Raw genomic sequence first — 20,094 nt, 5'->3', positions numbered from 1 at the left:
AATTACTCTATCAAAACAGATAGAACTGCGAGCCAGTCCTCTCTGGATTAATTCTTACCTGGAATCCTTCACCCACTTTGGGTGACCCCCTGAACACTCTTCCCGCTATTTAAAGGGACCATAGCCCAAATAGTGGTGCTGTATAGCACCCGTCCATGACCCAACCCTGGCGTCCTGTACATATCCCCCCCCTCTGCCTCAACGCGGAGGTGTTGGAGGCACCAGTAGACACCATACAATGGACACGGGAGAGGGCATCGGCATTCTGATGTTGTTTCCCGGGTCTGTGCTCTACCACGAAATTGAACTCCTGGAGAGAAAGGAACCACCTTGTTACCCTGGCATTGGTGTGCTTGTTTTGTCTCATCCACGTAAGGGGAGCGTGGTCTGACACCAAGCAAAACTTCGTACCCAGGAGGAAATATCGTAGGGAGTCCAAAGCCCACTTGATGGCCAGACACTCCCGTTCCACCACTGCGTAGTTTCTCTCAGCTGACGTCAGCTTCCTGCTAAGAAAAACCACGGGGTGCTCCTCTCCATTGATTTCCTGAGACAGGACCGCTCCCAACCCTTCACTGGAAGCATCTGTCTGCACTACAAATCCTTTTTTTAAATCTGGAGCTACAAGCATCGGATCTTGGCACAAAGCTGTCTTAAGCTTTTGAAAAACTGTCTCGGCCTCGGCGTTCCACTTTATCATCACTGACTTTCTACCTTTGGTCAAGTCAGTCAGCGGTGCAGCAATAGTGGCGAAGTTGGGGACAAACCTCCTATAATAGCCAACTATGCCCAAAAACGCTCTGACCTGCTTCTTGGTTAGGGGACGGGGCCAGTCCTGTATAGCCTCCACCTTATTCATTTGGGGCTTCACCAGCCCTCTACCCACAATATACCCTAGGTATTTTGCTTCCTCCATCCCAATGGCACACTTCTCTGGATTGATGGTGAATCTTGCTCTTCTCAAGGAGTCTACGACTGCCTGAACCCAGGGAAGGTGGGACTCCCAATCAGTGCTGAAGATGACTATGTCATCTAGATAGACCAAAGCGTACCGTTGGTGTGGACGCAGAGTTTTGTCCATGGCCCTTTGGAATGTGGCGGGGGCTGAGTGTAGACCAAACGGCATCCTTTTATATTGGAAGTGGCCTTCTGGGGTAGAGAAGGCCGTTTTCTCCCTGGCTTCCTTAGTCAGGGGGATCTGCCAGTACCCTTTTGTGAGGTCCAGCGTGGTGATGTACCTGGCAGGACCTAACCTCTCAATCAGCTCATCTACCCGTGGAATGGGATATGCGTCAAACTTGGAGACTTCATTAAGTTTTCTGAAGTCGTTGCAGAAGCGGAGGGTGCCGTTGGGCTTGGGTACCAACACGATTGGACTTGACCACTCGCTCTGCGACTCTTCAATGACTCCAAGCTCGAACATTCTTTTAACCTCTTCCGACACTGCCACCCTATGAGCTTCTGGGATACGGTAAGGCCTTAATCGGATTTTTACATTCGGCTCGGTCACAATGTCATGCTCGATGACATTGGTGTGACCGGGCAACTCTGAAAACATATCCTTATTTCTTTGTAAAAATTATTTTGTTTGCTGGGTTTGGGGCCCAGTCAGGGTAGCAGCAACCTGCACCAGGTCGATCCCTGCATGGTCCCCTGACTGTACCCCTACTACCGCGGACACTTGTTCTCTGTCTCTCCAGGGTCTCAACAAATTAACATGATAGATCTGGTATTGTTTTCTTTTCCCTGGCTGGTGTACCTTGTAGTCCACCTCACCGACTTTCTCTACCACCTCAAAACGGGCCTTGCCACTTGGCCAAGAATTTACTCTCTACCGTGGGTATTAGAACAGCCACCCGGTCTCCTACTTGGAACTGTCTAATTTTAGCCGACCTGTTATACACTCTTCTTTGGGCATCCTGAGCCTTCTGCATGTGCTCCCTCACCAGCGGCATCACCTTAGCCACTCTCTCTCGCATTTGAGAGATATGCTCTACCACCGTTTTATGCGGTGAGGACTCACTTTTCCATGTCTCTTTTACCAGATCGAGTAATCCCTGGGGCCTTTGTCCATACACTAATTCAAATGGTGAGAAGCCCGTGGATGCTTGTGGAACCTCCCGGATAGCAAACAACAGAGCAGGGAGTAGCATATCCCAATCCTTACCATCTTTCTGGACTACTCTTTTCAACATGGACTTTAGGGTTTTATTAAACCTCTCAACCAGGCCATCGGTCTGCGGGTGATAGACGGACGTCCGCAACTGCTTAATTTGGAACAGTTTGCACAAGTCCGCCATCACCTTTGACATAAAAGGGGTACCCTGATCCGTCAGTATCTCTTTGGGGAACCCAGTTCGTGAGAACATTTGAAACAATTCCCTGGCAATGGCCTTAGAGGAGACTTTCCTCAAAGGGATGGCTTATGGATACCTAGTTGCATAATCTAGGATTACCAATATGTGTTGGTGCCCCCGGGCCGACTTTACCAGGGGTCCCACCAGATCCATAGCGATTCGCTCAAACGGGACCTCAATAATTGGCAAGGGTACCAGAGGATTTCTATAGTGGGACACTGGGGCGATTAACTGGCAAATGGGACAAGACGCACAATACCTTTTAACCTCGGCTTTCAGCCCTGGCCAGTAAAACCAGTCGGTTATCCTGGCCTCTGTTTTCTCCACCCCCAGGTGTCCTCCCAGTGCATTGTTGTGGGCCAGATCAAGGAGCATCCGCCTATACGGTTGGGGAACCAGCAACTGCTCCACAGTTTCCCCTCGGCTCTCAGCCACTCGATACACCAAGTCCCCCTTCAATGCAAAGTGAGGAAACCTCTGATCTGCGCCTGGCATTTGTGAGACCCCATCAATAACAGGAACCTGCTCTCGAGCATTGATCAAGGTAGGGTCCTGTAATTGGGCGGTGCCGAACGCACCCCTGGATATATCCAGGTCTGGATGTACTGGCCTTGAGGATGTTTGCCCTTCGAGAGAGCTCCTCATCATCCTCCCCCAGCATAACTTGCAATGGGAAGACTCCCCCCCCCTCAGAGATCAACTCGGTTTCTAGACCTGGGACAGGGGCATTATCCTCCATATTAGCATTCTCTGCCGTTTCATTATTGGTGACAGGTGTCTCCATATCAGAGGGGTATGTTGGGGAGGTTTCAGGTTCGGACCCCTCAGACCCTGTCCCTTCCAGGTCCAGTGTCCCCAGTTCTCCTGGCACCCCCATCTGTACCTGGGTCCATAGTTCCAGAAATAGTGGACAGTCCCGCCCCACTATGATGTCATGAATTAAACTTTTTACCACCCCAACCTCCTGTGTAACTGAGGCATGGCCATAGGAAACAGTCACCGGGACCAAGGGGTACTCCTTGGTGTCCCCATGGATACACACTACCCGTAGTGTCTTGGTTACTGGCCCAAGCCTCCCAAGTACCCTGGCATGTACTAGTGTTACCATGCTACCGGAGTCCAGTAGAGCCCTGGCAGGAAGGTGGTTCACCCACACTTCACACTCAAACCGTCCTGCAGCCAGATCAAGATGAGTGGCACACACACTTTGCACATAGAAGGAGCTTCTCCGACCAATCCCGCAGTCCATAGGCTCCTCCTGCAGTGGGCATTGTGCCCGGGTATGCCCCCAGGATGGACACCGCCAACACTGTAGGTCCCCTGTCCTTGGGGCGGGCGCCAACCTTCGTGCTTCTGCGGAAGCTGATGCAGGTCTGCAAATTCCCATGTCTGGTAGGGCTTCTCTCCTAGGTGTTGTGGTCGGTCTGGTTGGCCTAAGCGCGTGTTCCCGATGCTTGGCAGGCCCAAGCAAGTCCTCTACAACGGTATACCTTTCAACCAACTCAACCAGCTGGTCAGCAGTTGCAGGGTCTCCATGGCTTACCCAGCGCTGTAGGTCCTCCGGCAGGGACCGCAGGTACCAGTCCAACACCACCCGTTCCACCATTTGTGGACCGGACAACTTTTCGGGCTGCAGCCATTTTTTGACCAACTGTATCAGTTCATGCATTTGTGACCTGGGTGGTCTGTCAGGTTTGTACCGCCAGCGATGCACCCTTTGAGCCCGGACGGCTGTGGTTACCCCCAGGCGGGCCAGGATCTCTGCCTTCAGTCGCTGATGTGCTCAGACGGGAGATCAAAGTAGGCCTTTTGCGGGTCACCGGTGAGGAAAGGGGAGATAATACCAGCCCATTGGTCACGGGGCCACCCCTCTCTCTCTGCTATCCTTTCGAAGGTGGTAAGAAAGGCCTCTACATCATCGCTGGGTGTTAACTTTTGTAAAAAATTACTGGCTCTCACGGACACTGGGTTGCTAGCGGCAACGACCGCTTGCTCTCATCCCTGAACCAGCCGCTGTACTGCCTCCTGCAAGGCAGCCTCCTGTGCTTGAGAGGACTCCTGCTGAGCCGTAAACTGGGTGACTAGCAGTCGTGTGTTTTCTTGCTGTTGAGCCATCGCTTCCTCATGGCGACAGTTTGCCTCTGCCAACGCTTGCTGCTGGGTCACAGTGGCTTGTGCTAGAGCCTTGATGACCTCCTCCATGCCTTTGCCTGTTTGCAATGTCTGGGCTGACTTTACCCAAGACATGCCATAAGTACACTGTCTCTTTAAATGTCAGTTTTTAGTTTTAAACGGTTTTTGTGCCTGCAAATGCACTTTGCCCGCATTCGACACCAGTTGTAACGTTCGGGGGCTATAGCTCAGTGGGATTAAGTGCACAAACCGTTCGACCTGAACATAAAAAAGGCTTTTATTCATAGGTCCACAAAAAATAAGGCTTTTCTCAGCACACAAGGAAAACTATAAACGAAAAGTTCACTTAGCTTCAGCATCAAAATAAAGTCTGCTTATCTTCAGCACCAAAAATAAGTCAAAACAAAAGACATACAGTTCGTTGGTAGACGGGTCTTCACCCCCTATATTCCAAAAGTCCTCACTGTATTGTGAACAGCAGCTATCAGGCTCCCAGCTTGTCTTCACAGGTGCAACCTCCACACTCCTCCACCCACCTCCACCATCACTTCCTGTTTAAATGGGTGGTTCTCTGGGAGTGTTAACACCTTGTGTGCTGGCTCTTCAGTGTTTAGGAGTGGAGGCTCTTTCCCACCCAAATAGCACTTTAGAGCCTCCAGAATTCCAGGCCCCAAATTACTCTATCAAAACAGATAGAACTGCGAGCCAGTCCTCTCTGGATTAATTATTACCTGAAATCCTTCACCCACTTTGGGTGACCCCCTGAACACTCTTCCCGCTATTTAAAGGGACCATAGCCCAAATAGTGGTGCTGTATAGCACCCGTCCAGGACCCAACCCTGGCGTCCTGTACACTAGTTAAAAGAAAAAAGCAGAATAAGGCATTTATGGGTGCGCTTTTTACTGTTGCAAGGGACTCTCCTAAGCTGCAAAGTGCAGCTGGGTTTCTGCCGAGGGCTCGGTCTTTTTTGGATCACACAAATCAGACCGCTGTGTAGGTTTCTTCCTTCTGTGCCCTTCTTTGATAATTTCTGAGATGCGGAATGAGAAAAGCCGGTGAGGGCTTTTGTAGTCCCTCACCGCCGGGCGGGGACCCCCGCTATTATGGATCTGACTGATAGAAGATCCGAAGTACTGACCCGTTCCATGTTTACCATGCTGGGGTCTGGCTTGCGGCCTATTGTGGCCACTACACTGGGGTCTCAATCGGCACTGGCGCCATTTTTTGGGAGGTTTTTCAATTACATTGAAAACTCCCATTGGCGCCCATTTTGTCGTAGCTGCGCTATGGCGCAGCTTACATTGTGCCGGACATTTTACTGTGGCCGTGTTCTGAATGCTCGGTGGCCATCTTGGAGTAGTCCTGACCCCTAGTGCTGTATACAACTCATGGAGTGAGCATTTTGCATCAGACAGTGGAGGAGCACCAACTCTCTCCTGAGGTTATTAGGCTAGCGGACCAGCTGGTCCAGGGCCTCATATAGGTCTGTGATGCTTCATTGAATACTGCGCCCTTGTTATCCAGGGCGTCTGTTTCAGAATGGTTTTATACACACGGTGGTGTAGTGCTTAACTCCATTACTTGGCAGCAAGAGAGTCATTGGTTCGAATCCGGACACTGACGCCAATCTGCCTGGAGCTTGCATTGTCGCTCCCTGTGTCTGCGTGGGTTTCCTCCGGGTACTCCGGTTTCCTCCAAAGACATGTGTGCATACACCTACATAATATACATACACACTATGTGTGTGTATTATTTAGGGGCAACCCTCCCAGGCTGTGAAAGGCCCAGCTGGGGGACTAATCCGTTCCTTGGGTGCGTAAGCCGATCACGCCGGCACCCAAATCCTGCCAATGTATGTAGCCTTCCCTCCCTGTCTCTAGGTGGGAGGGGCGGCTTGCAGGTTCACAATTCGGTGAAACCTCCCTGCTCTCCGACCAGTGGGTCTGCGAGGTGGTCTCTTCGGAGTACTAGATAGGGTTTCCTCCTATCCACAGAACAAAGTTCTTTCCTCGTGTCTTCCTCTCCCGGCCCGTCTGTCCGCCTTGGGCAGTGTGGGATTTTCTAAGCTGTGGGGTAATTTTACCTTTCCTGCAGGACGAGAGTTTTGGGGATTTATATGGGCCTCAGGCCCTAAATACCTTTGTGAACGTCGGGTAGTTTCGCATGGAATCCATTTGTCCGGTGTTAGCTGTGCTCCATCCGGGGGATGTCCTCGGACATCAGGGACGCATACATGCATGTCCCGTTTTGCGCATGTCAGTGTTGTTTTCTGTGCTTCGTGATGAGAGAGGGGTCTCTGTCAGCCTGTGGCCCTCCCTTTTGATCTGGCGTCAGTACCATGGGTTTTCAGCTAGGAGCTCGCACTTATCCTAACTTTGTTGGGACAGCAAGGCTTTGCCTCATTGGCTACTTGGACGACTTTCTTTTGAGAGCAGCTTCTGTCTCCGACCTAGTGGATGGGTTATTCCCATTCAGACCCTCCGAAGATTCGGGTGGATGTGAAACGTTTAGGCCAGAAGGTGTAGCTCAGTGGCAGCAAGCCTACCCTCCATGTGTGCGACCCAGGGTTCAAATCCTGGGCATGCTAGGTTCCGACTCAGCGTTGGAGTATCTAGTGTTGATCCAGACTCCTCTGTGGCAAAGGTCCTTCTTCCTCTGGAGAAATTGCAGACTCTTCAGTCTGCGGTGAAGGTATTGGCATCACGCAATCGGTCTTCTCTCCGGGCGCCTTCTGGTTCGGGGCCTGTGGGTAGCCTCCATCAAGGCGGTATGCCCAGTTCCACACCCTGGGGAAATACTGTCCAGGTGGTAAAAATCCAGGTGACAGAGATCCCCGACTCTTCGGTCCGGAAATTTGTTTCTTCCTTCCACGGGTCGGTGTTTACAACAGATGCCAGCTCACGGTTGTGAACCTGGGGGGTTTACAAAACTGGGGGGTCCAGTCGGCCCTGAGTCCCTGAATGTGTCTGGTCTCCATAGCTACCCAGGGTCGGGACTGGCTAGTGCCTGGTGGGAGACCGTCTGGGAATACCAGGTGCTGTCTACTGTTCATTGTCCTACTATTTTAGGCGATCAGGCCATGCTTCTCCTTGTGGTCGACCGATCTGGTTTCAGCTGGACAACGCCACGGCCGTGGCTTTGGTCTACCATCAGGTATGCCGGCAGGCGGACTACTGGAGTCACCAGATGCTGGACCAGGGCGACTGGTCTTTGTGCTTGGGGTGTTTTCGGCTCCCTTGCAGGAGGTGAGCCTCACAGGGCATACTCGGTTAGAGGGGTTTCTGAGTTGGCGGTCTTGTCTTGCAAGCCGACATGCTTGATCCTCCATAGGGATTAGGTGATGGTGCGCCCGCGACCTTCCGAAGGAGGTTTCGGACTTTCATACTTTAGGCGTGGTACGCGCTTTGCGGGTATACCAGCCTACTACGGCTCAGTTTCGGAGCTTCTGACTCTCTTTTGTGTCTGTGTCTGGTCCACAAAAGGGCCTGGCGGTCTCGTCGACCACCATTTCTCGGTGGATCAGGCAGGCCATCATACAGGCCTATGCTCCTAAGGGGCAGGCCCCCCTTTCCGGTCACGGCACTTTTGACCAGGGCAATTGGTGCTTCCTGGGGTTTTTTTCTGACATCATGCGTCGGTTTCACAGGTGTGCAAGGCGACGATTTGCTCGTCTGTTCACGCTTTTTCCAGAATTTACATGGTTGCTGTGAGTGCATCTTCTGATGTTTTTTTCAGCCGCTAGTTTTTGCCGGCGGCTGTTTAAAGTTGCACCTCCTCCGTTGAGGAGCTCTGCTTGTTTTGGGGTGTAGTTAAAATTGGTTTTACTGATATATTTCCCACCCCTCGTTTTTTGACACTGCTTGGGGACATCCCACTTGTCAAGATTTAAGGAGCTGTGTCCGTCCATGGACGATATGAGAAAATAGGATTTTTTGTACTCACCGTAAAATCCTTTTCTCTGAAGTCCATGGACGGACACAGCTCCCACCCCTCCTTTTTAGGTTTGTACTGCTTGTTACGAACTGAGGCTGCAAGCTGCAGTGAGGAGGGTTATGTCTGGAGGGCCGCCCCCTGGGTGGGGCTGTTCAATTCTGTTAATGTAACATGTATTTAACTATTTAACATGTTTCTGCCTAGTCCTCTCCTGTAAACAGGGAACATAACCCACTTGTCAAAATTTAAGGAGCTGTGTCCGTCCATGGACTTCAGAGAAAAGGATTTTACGGTGAGTACAAAAAATCCTATTTTTATCAGTACTGTCCCTATCCTTTCTTTGTCCCTAGTCTGGCCTCCCTACTGTCAACCCTTTTTTTTTCGTGTAGCTTCCAGACAGGGCTATTCCGTAGTCCTTCTTCAACGAAACTTCAGGAGGCGTTCAAACACTATTCTCTCCCTCATGTGAAAATGTGGTATGTGTTTTTCTTAACAGGTAAAGACGGTAATGGAGGACACAGTCAATATAACAAAACATTATCATAACCATTATAAACAGAAACAAAATTGCTATACCTGAGCACAAATGTGTTATCACCCAAAATACTGTCCGCAGGTATGGTTCCGAATACACCCCCCTTGTCACCTAATATCATGTATAAGGCCATATTTTTTTTACAAAGTCATTTGTGAAGTGGCCTCTAGGTGTTCAGTTAAACCTTGGAGTATATCGCTGTTTATCATTAACAAACCTCTGTTGACCATAGCAAACATAATGTATCCAATCTACATTCCCATTACTAAGTTAAATTTCATAAAAGCATCTGTTTCACCTAATTACTATATTTTCCTTCATAAGCGTTTTAATTTTGCAGAAGAACATTATTTTATATTGGGCTCTGTCCTAAATATTTTATTTCCTAAAGAAACGTATTCATTACATTACACTAGTTTTCAGAACCGATCATACAGTATGAATACTCTTATCACATGACTTTTTAAACAAACATAGCAGCCTTCAGCATAAACGAACATACAGAAAGTTTAATTGTTCCTCCACATGGATCCAATTATAAAGGCCCACTATTCCTTCCATTAATAGTTACACTCGTCAATCTGAAGCCTGGAAAGTGACATTTTGTTCCATAAATATGGCTCTATCATACTGCATCATCTGTTCATGTTGTATCTTTAATTTCACTATTTTAACCGACCTTTTCTTTAGCTATGCAGATTAACACCATATTTTAGTAAAATACCAGAGAGAGAGGAAAATAGAGAAAGAAAGAAAGAAAGAAAGAAAGAAAGAAAGAAAGAGAGAAAGAAAGTCACATGGTTTCTGCAAACACACGGAAAGGCAATTTTGCTGCCAGCGTGTCAGGCTATGTAACCTGACCTCTAAATGCTAGAGAAAAGAAAACATCTCTTTAACAATCTCTTAAGAGAAAACATCTGCCCCCCCCCCCTTTGCCCAGATTGTACAAGATCTATACTATACACCATATACCATACAATCGAATTGTACCGTTTTTCTCATTTTTAATCCTTTTTTTTTTAAATTTTAAACATATTTGGTTTGTACATCTGCCAAAAATCATGTACATTACATTATAATATGACATTTCTTGACTACAGCAGCGACAAAAGATCGTTTAGAGGACAAACTCATGAAATTCACAGACTAGCTCCAGCCTAATGAACTGTGAAGTGGCCATTTTCACGAGAACCTCCTTCAACCGATCCAAAATCTCTAGCCTGTCAGAAAGGTCACATTATAAAAACTTTTAACTTTTGTTTTTATTTTATTTTTACAATTTTTATAGTAATTTTAAATCGAACCTAACTTTCATATTTTAATATTTTTCCTGGGGAACCTTATAATAAACCAAACCCAAGTTTAGAATCTGTTGTAAACATTGCTCAATCCTCAACTTATTATTAATTCTTACAACCAGATCTGTAGGATTTCAGTTAAATACAAAATACCATGTTATTTACCATTATATGAATTGTATACAATTCCTTACATAATCTCAATCAATAATTTTTCTCTTAAACCTTTGTTCTAATCCCATGTTTGTGCTTTGACATATCATAATACATTTTCAGTTGTTGAGGATAACATATTCATAAACATTTACAGGCAGAATTAAACTTATTTATCTCATTAAAGAACTTCTTTACACTCCGACATTAATTAACTAATTACCCTATGTAATATATCACAGTGATTATGGGACTCAAAACCTGTAGTTACTTTAAACTTATCCGGGACCCCCCTTTGGGATCTATATATCAACCATATTCCAACCATATTCCAACCCACAAATCCCAGTGATCACAATCCCATGTATTTGAAAAAATATATATATTTTCATTCAGATGTGGGTGGCACAGTCCATCATATCTCATCTCCAGAGAATGTTTTCGAAGGAGCCTCTTAATCATCACCCAGGGGATATCGGTAATTATCGGTACCTACATCAGAAATGCGAGAAAAAACTCGTACACGGATATTAGTTAACTATTTTCCAAGAGCGGTCACATAATTTCTCAAAGTATCAGACTGTAATTGCAACTGTCATAGCTTATAACAACCTAATCTAGAGACTGTCTCAAACAAGATTTCAAAAGGGGATAATGAATGCTCCCCCCTTGGGGCCACTTTCCCACTAACCCTGAGGGTGGCATGGCATGGTATGTGGAATAAAACCCTTTAAATGTGATATGTAAAACGTTCTAATGTGATACCCAGAATCCCCTCATATTTCTTTTGTGACTGTGAACACAAGGACTGTAGCAATGAACGCAAGGATTTACTCACTCTCTACCACCTCAGCTACCCCATGGTGCCATCAACATACAAGGTGAATCAAGGCATTGGGGTCGGGGCATCCAGGACAGAAAATGAGCAGATTCTACCTCCATGAGTTCAGAACAATCATGTTCATCCAGAACAGGTATCATTCTCATCCTTTCGCTTTTTGTCCAATGAAATGGCATGACAGCCCCCCTTTGGACAAAACGAAGGAGAGAAGGAGGGTGGGCCGCAGAGCACAGAATCCAGTATGGGCAGCGGGCAGGAGATAACACCATCTGCGTTGAGGACGGGGCAAGGCCTCGAGCATTCGGGCGGGGTCCAGCGTTCCAGGACAGCAGGGGCAGTGTTCAGCATACATTTGGGCAGAACATGAGGAAAATGAAGGGACAATAATCATAGTAACATAGTAACAACAACTTGGGTACCACATTACCACATTACAACAGCCAAACTGGAAAAAAGCCCTCTATGTATCAGGTCATGAAACGCATACCACCATCAGTGCAGGGTAGGTAATACTGTCTCTAACCGATAAAATGGTAAGAATCAGAAGCCCCACTTTTATATATATATCTAAATCAAGCTCAGCGGAAGGAAATAAGCTACAAAGGTAAGTTACATTTATCTATCAAAGAAACAGGTGCAATATCCCAATTCAACTTTTTTTTAAAAACCTGTCTCCTAGGTTATTTTTTTCCTTAAGAGGGGGTAAAAGAGGGGGGCTGTTTGCAAGGGGGAGGACTTCTGGGGGAGGTCCTCCAACTTACAACTGCAAGCCTGGCAGAGCCCAGGGCGGTCAGGGTGTGGGGGTCCGGACCTCCCACATTCCCCACACGCCCAGTTCATGCCACCATTATAGGGAGGGGGCAAGATTTCATTTTTGTGATCAGGAAGTCAGCTTAGGACTATTAAAAAAATAAGCCCCAATGTACACATAGATTCGGATATATAAATAGCCTGGGCTGTCCCAAAACCTTACATTTCTGTGAATCAAAAAGATACATCAGCATCTGCAGAGATTATAAACAGCCAAACCATGACAGATATACACACATATATCTATATATCCATATAATGAAGCAAGCCATGGGTATCTCAACAGAAGAAATAATCTCCCTGTGTTCCTTCCAGACAGGCAGCAAGGAGGGGGGGGAGGGAGAGAGAGAGAGATAGATCCTGTTCAGCAGAGAAAGAGTTAAGCGAAGGGGGGGAAATCCGTGAGATGTCCTATGTTGAAAAACCTTTGCACTATGTGTATCCTAGTTTCTCACAGAACCTTACAGAGAAACCTGATCTAAGCTAGTCAAGGGGAGTGAGAGAGAAAGGGTGGGAGGGAAATCCCCGAGTGTAGATGAGAGTGAAAAAAAAGGAAAAAAAAACAGTCTGCAGTGAGCATGTTCCTCTGCCAAGATTTCTGGGCTGTTTGCATCCCCCACAACAAAAACGCATGTAAAAAACGCACGGGCAAACAATAAAAGAACGCAGAACACAAAATACACGGAATACGACTCTTTCAGCCCTTCTGTCTGCAGGGCGCTAATTCTTAACCCCTAACCCCAAAAATATATATATAAAAAATATACATAAATGTATTTTGTCTCTATACACATACGTATAACGTAATCTGGTGAGGACTTACCGTGCTACATCATTACCAAACACCTCTCCTTACAACCCAGACTATTTTGACACCACGCTTAAATTGAGTCTTTACTAAAAGAAACAGACTATCGCAATTCTGTGTCCATACCCATAACCGTATTTCCCGAGACCTCCCTTCAGACCAGACATAGCTACATGTGCATATTGCCAACCTCACTTAACCCAACACCAGTAAATCACGGTTTTAGGAAGGAACCCAGTGACACCATGAGGATATATACATATCCACTCCGAGACACGCCACCGTGCGTCACCGGCTCAGGACCCCTGAAGGGAAGATACTGTCCACCCGCAGACATACCCCTGAAACAGTCACATTCAAACTAACAGAAAACAAACAAAAACGCAAACAGAAAAAAAAAAAACAGACATCAGACATGAAACATAGACATTAAGCCAGCAGAAAGGGACGATGGGTTAAAAACTTTGCTCAAGAACTCTCCCATCTTTAGACTGGCCAGGAGTAACAAAAAGCGAATGAAGGGAGAGAGCCTGCTATACTGCAAATTCGAACAGGGTCTCTCTATTCAAGCTTATGTTGCGACAGATAAAGAAGCAAAGCCACGTTGGTCGCGCCAAAGTGATGTGGATGAGGCCCTGATACAACCTCAGGGCTAACCCATTCTGCCGTTTGATTCAAATTAATAAGGTGAGATACATAGATCAGACAAAGAATCTACATCTTGCTCACCTTCCAGCTCGGCTCAACAGGAAGGCCAGGAGGTTCATTTGATAGGTTCACATTATACATTTTACTCCCACTCACCCTCCCCCTGTGTGGTTTGTCCTTGGCATGAAGCTCTCATAGGTCAGTCCATATAAGGGTCTTTTCCTGTTCCATGTTCTTCTTGCCCTCGTGGCATAAAAGTTCTCTCAGTAAAGCAAAGACAAAGACAAGGAGGGGGGTTTTGAAGTGAAGCCAATTTGAAAGATGAGAAGCAGAAAGAGGAAAATGGAAGCTGAACTCTCCTTTATCCTTTTGTATGTCCATCCAAGTTGAAATATACTTAAAAAAAACATATTTGACAAATCTTATCAAAGAAAATAATTTTCTAATACACTCACATACATATGTATTATACCATATATCGATCAAGAAATAAAGGAATAAAAACAATATATAAGAATATAAGAAAAGCAACATTTGGCAACATTTAAGTGATTCTAACACTAAGTAAAATAGAATAAAATATTCATTTTATTTTCACGTCCATCACAGGCTAAAACAACGTTTTAAACGACATTTTAAACCCGCGCATGCTTAGAAGCAAGTTATGAGACGGGAGCTTGAATGGAACAGAGTGGCGTCGTACGTGGTGTACGTAACTGCGCTTTGCTAGAGCATTTTCCGAAAATGATGGTGTGTGGGCAACATCGTTTTTTATGATGAAGTTAGAAAAACGTTGTTTTTTTTAATGATAAAAAACGTCGTTTTATTTCATCACAAAAAATGACCATGTGAACGCAGCATTAGAGTGGGACCTTGTAAACCTCTTTACCGCAGCTTTGGAGAGAACTCAGCGAGGAAAATAACTATTTCTTTTTTTTTTTACTTCCTTTTACTGCCACTTCTTCACCTTTGAAATTTGAACTGCCGCAGTACCAGCGCACTGACCGCTAGGGGCAGTGTTCTACACTGTTGCTTTGCAGAATTTTTTTTTTTCATATTTCTTGCATCAGAGTATTTTTCCTTACAGCACTTATACTGAAACATTTGAAGGGAAGGAAGCTTTGCGCTCGGGCTCGAGTGTACAGCTTCAATGCTAACCTTGGAGGTTGTAAATAAATAGCAGGATATTTTGATATTCTAGGATGTGTATTTTGTATGTTTTTTTTGCATTTTTTTCCTATACAGGTTTTTTTTCTGGACCCACCCACTATCAACACTGCGGAGAATGGGCAGCTAGATAGATAGAGTTGTGTATGTTGTATGTCTTATGCCATTTAAATATTACAATACAATGTGTGAATTCTGTCCTTCCTTCTTTTCCTTTTTTTTTCTGTCTGGTTAGCAGGTATCAGGCTAGCATTCGGGCTTGAATGCTTTAGGACACTGGGGACAGTGCTGTTTCAAGTGGGGGGAGTATGTAGCGCCCCCTTACTTTTTGTATGGGCACTACGCTAAAATTAGTGGGGAGTGAGAGAGTTAGTTTGCTCCCATTCACAATTTACTAAATTGGGACTTTCTGTCAATCCAGAAATGTCCACTGGGTCAGCCTGTGCTCCAGGGATGCTGTGCCATCCCTGGCCAGCAGTTGGCACCAGAGGGGTTCTGGCAGAGCAAGTTTTCCCCAACAGCCAATTAGAGGAGTTTTCCCTTGCGGGGCATGCTGGGGGAGAGTATATCTGTGACAGGGGTCATGTGCTAAAAATTATTTGTGGGGTCCCGGTTCCAGGTGCGGCATCCACCTTTAGGGTGCACGCATCCATGGATCCCGCCAGCGTGACCCACCTGGCCAAAATTGCAAGCTACACAGAACCTCATTCGGAGGAAAAAGGGGACTCCAGTGACTTACTGGATCCCCAGTTCTATTGAGAGGATCCCAGGCTGGGTGCCGTTCGATTGGGGGGTCGGCTTGAGGAGAACCCGGAGGCAGGTTGTCCAACAGGACTTGAACGAACCAATCGGGGATCTAGCGACCGGAATGCTGACAGGTACGTTTTGCTGTCATCCGGTGACCTTTGTTGAAATCTGCTGGGAGGATTCGCTCTATTCATCTATTCAGTTCACTTAAAATAATAGGCCTGTGGCAGAGGCCCTAGAGCCAGGCCTGTGAGAGAGACCTGTTCCTCCCAGTAATCTAAAGTGACACCTCGGCTGCCAGGCTTGAGATAGGGGTCTGTCGGGGGGCACTTCACCCATTCTGGTTAGAGTGGCGACGAACAATAATTTGATACTACTGCGAGCAGGATTGCTCTGTTCATATCCAGGCCTGATACAGCAAAGTTTTCTCCCTCTCTTCATCAACCTTTCTCTTCCCATTGAAGTTGATGTTGGCCATGTTGGCCTGGAAATAAAGCATTGGACAACCTCTATTCACTGTCTGGACCTTCGCTCACTACTTTGTTCTCCAACTACACCCCTAGACCACACCAAGGTAACTTAATATGCCAATCCCAACAACAAATCAGCGGCTCCTTCGGGGGTAGCGCTACAAGCGCAATGAGCACCCCCTGGAGGGCGCACGCGACACGTGCTGTGATCACTGAGTCACTGAGACTCGGGTGATCACAGATCCCAGCCCCTTACCATGTGATCAGCTGTCAGCCAATGACAGGCGATTACATGATGTAAACAAAGGATCGGTAATCGTTTTTTATTCTCCTCACGCTAACAGGAGAGGAGAAAAAAAGCTGATCACCGGCATGTGCACAAGGGACATCGGTCCCGAAGAGGAAGAGGCAATTCTGCCTCATCTGTGCCCACCTGCCAGTGCCTCCTGCCACCTGTGCCAGTGCCACCTGCCAGTGCCCACAGTGCCACCTATCAATGCCCACAGTGCCACCTATTGCCCACAAGTGCCACCTATCAATGCCCACCAGTGGTGCCAATCATTGCCTCATCAGTGCCACCTAGTAATGCTTCCTATCAGTGTAACCTACCAGTGCCAATCAGTGCCCATTATTGCCACCCATCAGTGCCACTTATTAGTGCCACTTCTCAGTGCCCACCAGTGCCATCAATCAATGCCCTTCAGTGCCACCCATCAGTGCCCACCTCTCAGTGTCACCTCTCAGTGCCCACCAGTGCCGTCTATCAGTGCCCATTAGAGCCCACTAGTGCCGCTTTATCGATGCCCACAAGTGCTGCTTTATCGCGCCCATCAGTGCAGCCCATCAGTGCAGCATCATCTGCATGCATCAATGAAGGAGAAAAATTACATGTTTGCAAAATGTTATAACAAAATATAAAACAATATATATTTTTTTAATCTGTCTTTTATTTTTTTTTAACAAAAATTTTAAACCAAAGAGGAGGTCAAATAACACCAAAAGAAAACTCTATTTGCGGGAAAAAAAATTGCCATTCAAAGTGCAACAGCGCTGAAAGCTGAAAATGGGTCTGGGCAGGAGGGGGTTTAAGTACCCAATAAGCAAGTGGTTAAAGATGCATGCTAAAGACAGAGCTTTCATCTTTTTTAATAGTATAAATATAGGCACTGTAAAGGAAATTACTTAGCAAAATGTCAACTGGTGTGTTTAATATTTTCCCTAGAATTCGAAGGGAAAGTAAAATGTAGTTTCAGCTGGTATGGCAGTGTTTACCATAAATTCAATTTTCATGACACTTTAACATTGCTCTCAGTGGGTGAATGCAAGCTCTGTCTCAAAAAATGTTTAAATAAAGTATCAGTTAGACAAAGAATGCATTGTTTTCAATCATCCAGGAAAGTCACAGGAATTGTATTACTAAAGGAACAAAAAATGTTCTCTTAAGCCAGGCGTGCCCAACCTTTTGAAGAGTGAGGGCCACTTAACCTCCCTGGCGGTATGATTCTGTCTGGAATTACGTACCAAAAGCGGTACAATTATTTTGCAAGGAAATTTGGCGTTTTATACTGTAGGCCTGTAATTTTTAGGAATAACTCACTTAAATCTGACCAAACAAGAGTCTTGTAGGCATCATATGATTTTTTTTTTTTAAAACAAAATGATAAATTATAATATAATAAATAATTATAAATAATTATAACAAATAATAATATAATTATAATAAAAATTATTCAATAATGTAATCAACTCAAAATCACTGAAATTTGCTCAGTTGCAGAATTGTCGCTGTCATTACTTTTATTTTTTTATGACGTATTTCCCCTCAAGACGCTATCGCACAATTCTGCAAGTGATTATAATTTATTATCGCTGTTTTCTAGCTGATCTAAAACCATTTTTGACATAAAGGGACACTTTTGGACAATCTACAGTTTGCAGGGAGAAAGAACAGTTTTTATTATATAAAAGTACATGTAGGGCACTGGGCAGACCACTGGGGACAAGGGGGGTGTGTATTTTTTTACCTACAGTACTGTAATCTATAAGATTACAGTATACTGTATGTATTGTGTTTGTTTACTTTTTTGAATTTGGCGCCGTTTTCCGCCCCCGTGCGTCGTAACGTCGCAGGGAACGGAGATCGGCGGCACACGGGGACACTGTGAATCGAGCGAGGAGGACCCGCTCGCTCACACAGCGGGGATGCATCGCTGGATCCAGGGACAAGGTAAGTAACTTGCCTGTGGATCCAGCGATGCAGGTAAGCCGCGCCGCTGCACACTCTGCACGTCCACCCCGAGCGTGACTCGGGGATACCGATCCTAACATTGGAAACCCACCCCGAGTCACGCTCGGGTTTACCGCTAAGGGGGTTAAGCGATTTGGTAACCGGTCGTGGGCCACAATGAACGGAGCCCACTCTACTTTTTTTTTTATCAGCGTTTGTGAACGGACATAAGTCCATTTACATTTGCTACTCCTTAGAGGTGAATGAAGGGTCCAATTGGGTCGGACTGACCGTGTGAAAGGGGCCTCAGGCTGCTTTCACACTGATGCACTGTTGTTTTCCAGCATCGCGGGTGCTGCACAGTTCACCTGTGGCTTTCCTGCAGGTTATCTGCACTTTGCCATAGACTTCTATTCTATTATATCCTGTAGGTGTAGTGCACTTTCAGAAAGCGCACCATCTCGCAGGTAATAGAAGTCTATGGCTCAGTGCAGGTAACCCGCAGGTGCAGATCAGTTTGAAAGCCCAGTGACCACTGCAGAACAGATATGCCCATATATACATTGTGATTTTAGTAATAAAGTTATCTTTAATAACAGTATTCTATTCTATTCCATCCCAGAGCAGAAGGTCGCAGGCCACATTAGAGGGCTCCGCGGGCCACATGTGGCCACTGGTTGGGCACCCCTGTCTTAAGCTGACCATACAGACCATAATAGATTTTCTAATGAACTTTCATACAAAAATTCTTATCAGTACATTCAAATACTTCACAAATATTGTGCTTTTAACATTCAATTTTGTAATTAATGTAATTTTCTGACCAAAATCACATTCACTGTAAGAAATTTGTTCAAGAAAAATGTTCTATTCTACTTCACATTTTATTACCAGTGCAATCAAAAATTGACCCCTTTAACGATTTGAAAATTTTCCTAAGAGATGCCTAATATGTCATGTTTTAAAATTCTGCATGCTCGTAGAACATTTGTACACTGTCCCTTTAATTTTTTTAACTACTTTTATGTAAAAATGTCTTGTAATAGAAATAAGGATGTCAGGTCCTCTTTATGAAGAGATCTGGGGTAAAAAAAAAAAGACCCAAAATGTCTTCTTTACATTTAAAAGCAACAAATCCCCAAAAAAAATTTATCTTTTAAAAAAAAGGAAAAAAAATGTACTTCCACCCTGGTCCGGAAGTGACATCATGACGTTGCTCTGGTCCTCTAAGGCCATAGCGGAGAATAAAATTGCAACTTCAGATCGTTTCTCGAACACGCTGGTAAAAACAGTAAGCGAGCGACTGGCGCTTCTGAAAGTGTTCCATTGGCTCATGAGCCGCATGGACTGCTTTCATGAGAAAACCAGCCGCCAGCTGAAAAAAAATATATGCATACGTATGTGAATTTTGATTGGTTCCTGATGAACCACCCAAAATTTGCTTTGTCAATGGCCCTATCCGTCACCTCCTTATTGATTTTCTATCGAAGGAGCTGGGTGTAAAATTATTGGCTGGACAGCTGGAGACTGTTGACATACAATTGCTCAGCAGGGGGAATCCTCCATACAGTATGTGCTGTATAGAGCGGATGGAAAAATGTATCTGCATCACCCCACGTAGGAGCTGCAAATGAACATGGATTCCCACACTCCTGCACAGTCAGGTACACCAAAGTCAGAGACCAGTCTGTAGGTTTGTTTTTGTTATTTACTGGGGGATTAATAACTTGGATAGGGATAGGATGTTATGGGATGCCCACTTGACTTGAACCGGAGCTTTAGAGACAACTTCCTATTTAACGTCTCTTATATACAGCTTCCTATATACAGCTCCAACTTCTTTAGCCTTCCACCTGCATACACTTTGTTCCTTTCTTCCTCTGTACAGCTCCTACTGGTTCACTATTGATGGAACTGACATGCCTCTTGTCAGTTCAGTAGCAGCCCATTACAAGCAGGAACTAAA

The sequence above is a fragment of the Rana temporaria genome, chromosome 12 (genome assembly GCF_905171775.1).
Source record: "Rana temporaria chromosome 12, aRanTem1.1, whole genome shotgun sequence".
Taxonomy (NCBI): Eukaryota; Metazoa; Chordata; class Amphibia; order Anura; family Ranidae; genus Rana; species Rana temporaria.
The sequence above is the reverse complement of the archived record's forward strand: the minus strand, read 5'-3'. Positions refer to the sequence as shown.